Raw genomic sequence first — 6,906 nt, forward strand, 5'->3', positions numbered from 1 at the left:
GCTCAACATTTATCCTTATTCCTTCTTTTTCCATGCTGCACTGTATCGAAAGCCCCTCTGATTCTGTTCTTCTTCTTCATCTCTTTCCTCCTCTGTCTTTCTTAACCTGTTATTCCAGTTTTCTGAAGCCAGTGTGGGAAAGCCAACTGAAGCCCTTTGTGATTACCCGTCTGCCTCCTTACACTCTTCTTTAGGATTTTATTTTCATTTCTTGACCTATCGCTTAATTATGGTGCTCCAAAGAAGACACAGCGATGTCCTTGACACATTCGGTACGGAACAACCCGTAAGTTCTTACCTATCAACTAGGTACAGCATCACCTCATAAACGGCCGCCCATGAGCGATGCCCCTCTTTTAATAAAATGCAATGTGTGAGGTTTTAGCTAATGCTTATTCAATAAAAATGACCAAAAGGAAATAATGTCTATTTCAAGTTGAACCAAAATACATATTTAAATATAAGTGAGCAGTAATGTTGCAGCACGTCAAAAGTTCTGTGAGACATTTCTAAATTTTCACTCTATTTTGTTCAGCTGTACGAGCAAGGTAAGCTTTAATTTACAAAGAGTAATTGCTATCTTATCAGAGCTCTTGGCTAACATTTCTTAGGACAATTTATTCCATGAGTCTGTGAAAGCTCTACACGCCTGCTTCTTTGTTGATTTCAGAAAAATGTGCCCCAAACAGAAGGTCAATTATATCACGATTCAGAGAGTGTGACCTTGTGGCTAGTCACAAAGGAAGCAACTCTGCGAATATGTTTCCGCACTTAGCTGCCTTAGAGTTTGGAATTGAAGAAAATGTATCCCACTTATAGCTTGCTATTCTGCTTTTGAACTTGAAGTTTCTACTTGCGGCAGTTTTCTTCATCTCACACTGACCGAACAGAAGCCTCTTCATCCTGAACAATATTCACTTATCCCGGTGAATTTCTGAAATAACTAGTAAGCGGCACTAGGCTAACAGCTTTAGGTCAGGTCGTCACTTGAGGTGAGAATCAATACTACATAAACTACATAAAAACAAGCTACTTGAAAAATACCAATACTTTTCTTTTTGCATGCTTTTACCCTTAAATAGTTGGGTAACGTGAATGAAAATCGGTGCACTTTATTGCCGACATTGTTATAATTTGGTGAGTTTGCATTAATGAATTTCGTCAAAAGATCATGCTATTGATCCGAAAATTTTGTAAGCAGTTGTGAACAGTTCTGTTGTTCTGTTGTTCAATAAACGTTTTGTGGTTATGACATGCCGCTTTTTTATTGACAACTCAGGTTATTGCACATGTGCTTGAAGTTAATATGTAGTTGCACCGTGCACTACGTGCTGATCCTTAAGGCCTGCTGTTCCTCAGGCACTCCCAGAAGCTAGTAGCTACTTTTCAGAAGACCTTCAAGGCATAATATGTGGTGTTGTCCCGTTTTCAACCGATGGCAGTAGCGGAACGCGAACGCCTCAAGTGTTTCTTGTGCATAATATATTTTTCCAGCATTTGTGGTGGGTGAGTACCTTCACATTCGATTGCGCTTCTTGCCTTCGTACCCTCTCTCTCATTCTCTTGCCTTTTTTCACAAGGATGCTGGCTGAATAAGTTGAGAGAGCACGCATTTTATTTTGCATGTTTTTTTAGTAATGATGTAACTGCGGCCAAAAAGAAGCACAAAGGATCTAAAGCCTTATTGTACATGAACTTTTCCATGTACAGCCACTTAGATCTTTTGGCAGTAGACGCCAAGCGCTTCTTCTGCCACCCTATGTTGACGGCATCGGTGTAGTGGGTCAACGTCGTTGTTATGCAATAATTAAATAGAATAACTGTATGAACCATTGCTGTCTTCTTGCCTCTCCTCGGTGGTATAGTGGCTAAGGTACTCGGCTACTGACCCGCCGATTGTGGCATCGAATCCCGACTGCAGCCGGTGCATTTCCGATGGAGGCGGAAATGCTGTAGGCCTGTGTACTCAGATTTGGGTGCACGTTAAAGAACCCCTGGTGGTCAAAGTTTCATGACATCTCCATTATATATAAGTACCGCCATCTAGCGGGCATTCTAAGAACTAAACGAGAGGTGGATACTACGACGACGACACGGGACGAAAATCACAGCATATCTATGAAGCGAATGATAATGAGTGGGGCGAAGCTTCGAAGGGTTTTATCGACAAACCATGAATCCTCCACTGGCCTCAACCGTCCGTATGTTTGTCCATCCGTCCATCCATCTGTCGTCTATTCTTCTGTTTGTGCGTCTGCACATTCATCTGTCTGTACGCATGTCCGTCCATCTAGTGAACACTCTAAGTACCGCCATCTTGCATACTTTCATCATACACATGTACCGTCATCCAGCGGACATTCAAAGGACAAAACGGGAGGTGGGTATCTACTACTGCTACTACTACAACTACATACATCAGGAATGCTCGACCTTAGGCTTAAGGAGCTGCGCCCTAAAAGTTGTCATGATTTATAGTATTTGGTATTTAGGAAAACTTAACAATTTAGAGCATGGGGTATTCTAGTATAGGAGTGCATAAAGCGGTCCCGTGGGCCTCACACTTGATGAGCCCATGGCAATTGCAGACTAAGGCACGCTAGCAACTGAAGATGATGCGTGGACTGTTTTTTTGAGAGTGACAAACGCGAGTTTCGCTGCACGCCGGCGTTGTGACCAGCCTCGCCGGTTGCTATAGCAACAGTGTGTTTTTTTCAATTTATTTAAAAACTGCGCTGGTTGGCCGATAGGTCAGCGCTGCCGGCAACTGTGCAACGAACGTGTGTCGTGTTACTTTATCTGGTTGATCGCTTGCCTCAAAGAAGCCGAGAAGCGTCCCCGCCTAAATTGTTTGTATCTCACACTGTGGCCTGGCTGGTGTGAATGAAACGCTTATTTGATGTTTCGCGGTAAAAATCACTGAATGGGATTCTGGAGGTGCTAAGCGCCATCTGGCCGTAATCTTGGAAAACGAAAGGATGGCGTCCAATATAGCGAGCTCGCGGCGTGTGCGCGCAACCTCCTAGGCCATAATTTGTATATTGCAAGGTGACGGGCCACAACCACATCGCTTTCTCCAAGGAGGTTTCAAAAAATCGCAATTTCTTCAAACCTGCTTGGTCTTGGAAAATCGCAGGAAACATACGCCTATTCGTGCATAGCGTTGCCTTCCCAGTGAAAAAAATTTATGGCTCCCAATGTATGTTCCACTTGGGAGCAATGGGAGCCAAAGGACGCCTTGTGGAGTTTAACTGGGGTGTAAATGGTGCCCCATTGGAAGTGCATGCTGCCTTAGGACGGTTCAGTTTAACTGTCTATGTGATGATGGCTCCAAACATTCTAACCATCTCTGTCTATTTTAAGTTACCTGCTGATGCCCAGCCGCGGTGGTCCAGTGGCGGAGGTACTCGGTTGCTGACCTGCAGGTCGCCGGATCGAATCCCGGCTGTGGTGGCTGCATTTCCGATGGGGGCAGAAATGATGTAGGCCCGTGTGCTCAAATTTGGGTGCACGTTAAAAAACCTCAGGTGGTTTAAATTTCCGGAGCCTCCACTATGGCGTCTCTCATAGTCATGTGGTGGTTTTGGGACGTTAAACCCAAAATGTCGATCATCATCAATCGAAGTTACTGCTGCCATGATGACAGGTTCCAGTTTGTAATAATGGGACACCAATGGAGTTCAGTGGGACTCATGCTGCAATGGGATATGTTCAATTGGACTCCGAAATACAGGAGATATGTGAAGTTTTTTTCAGCAATTCTCAATGCGAGTAGTATTGCTAGTCATTATGTATTCACAGAGATGCCACCTTTGCAACCCTCTATTGAAATTTTTTATGCGTGTTAGCCAAACATGTTGAAAGAATTATTTTAGTTTGAAATCGCCAAACTTAGAGCTCGGTAACTATATCGTTTTAGGTTCACATCTGCATCATACCAGGCTTGTTTACAGCAATAATCAAGAATATTTACGAGCTGCAGCTAATATTAAAATCTGGGCACGCCAACTGCATATTTATTATGAAAATACAGCAAATAAAGTACACGTACACATTTGAACCGCAATTTTAACTGTAGGCAGCCTTACATTATACCCGCAACTTCTTGCTCTCAAACTAAGGAATATGGTTCACTGCCAGTGCACATCTGACGTCACCTGTTTCATTTATTATCCATCATAACCTCTAATAGATACTGTTTTGAATTGAGAATGATTCTTTTAAAATATGCACGAAACGAAATTTATACAAGTGGCAACAATTATATTGAAGGAAAAAGAATATTATTCCAAGACACACTGGATGAAGACAAAATCTTCATCTCTTTCCGAACGCTCCGATCCGGAGCTGTCACTATCACTTTCCGAGCTCTTCACTGACAAAGTTCCACTTGGTTGATCAGAATTCTCTGTGCCACTGCCTACATCGTTGCAAGAAATAGGCACGCTTGTGCTGGTGTCCTAGAAGGAAATAATGTTTATGTTTAAACAGCTGCGCTAACTTGGCAAAAAAACACAATGATAAAAAACAGCAACCGCGCATGACCGAGTACATTCGATCGCAGCCAGGGTTGGAAGGGTGGTAAAGAAAATCAAAGACGATAGTCTTTTTTGGAGCCCTTCGACGCAAAAATTTGGGTCTGTCTTTGTGTTTGTCTGCTTGTCTGCCTGTCTATACGTTTGTCTGTTTGTCCACCCTTAACGGTATTCCAAAAGGCACCAAAAAGACCAAACAGTAATCTAATTGGCCAACCCCATTCGCAGCGCCCACCAATATTGCTCAAGGTTCAGCGTTCATATTTGTGAGATTGTCAATTAAAAAGCAATTATGGCGCATATCTGAGGAACTATACCAACACGTCAATATGATGTGTATTTTTTACTAGTAAAGGCATACATACATAACTAATTTTAAGGATCGTAGCCTTATACTGCTGCGCTGGCCCACTTGCACGAAACGGCAAGTGTTCCAACGCTTTGCTGAGGTAACACGGTGGTGGCACTTACCCGTCGCCTTGCAGTCTACACCTTATCACATCAGAGATGGGCGCGCATGGCACGCGCCCCGTTTTCCGAGATAACTGCCAGATAGCGTTCATGTCTCACGTGTGACGTGACTTAATGCGCTCGTTTGCCTCCGCTTCACGCTCGAGGCACTCTAACGCAGCTCCTCCAGAATACCATTCACCAATTTTCTTGCGCAGAACATCAAATAAACGTTTTGTTCACTTTCTCTAGATCGTGTTTTGACGACATTTGCGGTGTAACATGTAGATACAGGGCCAATTTTGGCCCTGTACGTGTTGTGAGGGTGCCTCAGATATGCGCAATAATTGCTTTTTAACTGACAATCACACAAGCACGAACGCTGAACCTTGAGCAATATTGGTGGGCACTGCGGATGGGGTCGGCCATTGGGAGTCACTTTGGTACCGTTTAAGGTACCGTTAAGGGTAGACATGCAAGCGAATTTACAGACAGACAGACAGACAGACAGACAGACAGACAGACAGACAGACAGACAGACAGACAGACAGACAGACAGACAGGCAGGCAGGCAGGCAGGCAGGCAGGCAGGCAGGCAGGCAGGCAGGCAGGCAGGCAGGCAGGCAGGCAGGCAGGCAGGCAGGCAGGCAGGCAGGCAGGCAGGCAGGCAGGCAGGCAGGCAGGCAGGCAGGCAGGCAGGCAGGCAGGCAGGCAGGCAGGCAGGCAGGCAGGCAGGCAGGCAGGCAGGCAGGCAGGCAGGCAGGCAGGCAGGCAGGCAGGCAGGCAGGCAGGCAGGCAGGCAGGCAGGCAGGCAGGCAGGCAGGCAGGCAGGCAGGCAGGCAGGCAGGCAGGCAGGCAGGCAGGCAGGCAGGCAGGCAGGCAGGCAGGCAGGCAGGCAGGCAGGCAGGCAGGCAGGCAGGCAGGCAGGCAGGCAGGCAGGCAGGCAGGCAGGCAGGCAGGCAGGCAGGCAGGCAGGCAGGCAGGCAGGCAGGCCAAAATATTTGCTTCGAAGGTCCCCAAAAAAGACTATCGTACTTAAGAATTGATTGTAAAACACTGCGCAACAATATCAGTTATTGAGCAACATGCAGCTTGATTTGAGCAACCACCGATATGATCAACAGGGCCCTAATCAAGCAAAAGTTCTGATCAAAAGTATTGATCCATGCTGAAACATAATCAGACTTACGCTATGCAAGCAAGTGCATGAAGCGGTCCTTGGTAGTAGGAACTGAAATTTAGGATTTAAGTAAGCCTTGTAGTGTCCTTTCTTCGTCTTTTTCTGTTGGTTCTCTATTGCATCGCCTCAAAGCAACATGCAGACACGGCTCATTTCACTACAGGATGCAAAGGACAGAAAACAACCTGCTTTCCGACGGCCACCCGACGGCCATACTGGGACTGCGCGCACGCTGCAGCCCTGCAGCCAGCCAACAAAGCAACGAATAAAACGGCGCAGTGTTAAACATTCAATAAGAAACTAAAATTATTACAAAATGTTTCAAAGCTTTCTGCGTTTGTAACAAATAGTGAACCATCAGATGTTTGTCAATAAACTGCCAGATGCGCAGCTGCGGTCAGGTCAAGTGCGGCTGGGTTCTCACAAACGACATTTTCCCCGGTTTTTTCTTCCTGTGTAAGCAGCTGGGGTACACGTGTGTAAGTTCGCTGCCCACGTGTGCACTTTTGTTGTTCAAGATCACGCGCAGATTATTCACGTCAGAGTTCGCTACGAGGATGATAAGCAAGTTCAGATTGTCCCAGAAGGCGATGTAAAATATTTTGAATGGCGTAACCACCAAGATTTCAAATCGAAATCTCTCTATCTGCTGAAATGGACCGATGACGATGGAGAGATGGATTCGGGCACTGGGAGGTAAGCGTGCTCAAGTTTCATTTACACAGTAAAAGTTTTTACACG

The 6,906-nt window shown here is 45.6% G+C and overlaps 1 long non-coding RNA gene across 1 annotated transcript; it reads right to left on the reverse strand.

Moving 5' to 3' along the window:
* Positions 1-3,825: 3,825 nt before the first annotated feature.
* Positions 3,826-6,482, reverse strand: LOC142804202 (uncharacterized). Its single transcript, XR_012894506.1, has 2 exons — positions 6,175-6,482; positions 3,826-4,460 (listed from the first exon to the last, which is right to left on the reverse strand). It is a non-coding gene; the product is annotated as an uncharacterized LOC142804202 (long non-coding RNA).
* Between the last annotated feature and the right edge of the window lie 424 nt (positions 6,483-6,906).

The sequence above is a fragment of the Rhipicephalus microplus genome, chromosome 3, assembly GCF_043290135.1.
Source record: "Rhipicephalus microplus isolate Deutch F79 chromosome 3, USDA_Rmic, whole genome shotgun sequence".
NCBI classification, from domain to species: domain Eukaryota; kingdom Metazoa; phylum Arthropoda; class Arachnida; order Ixodida; family Ixodidae; genus Rhipicephalus; species Rhipicephalus microplus.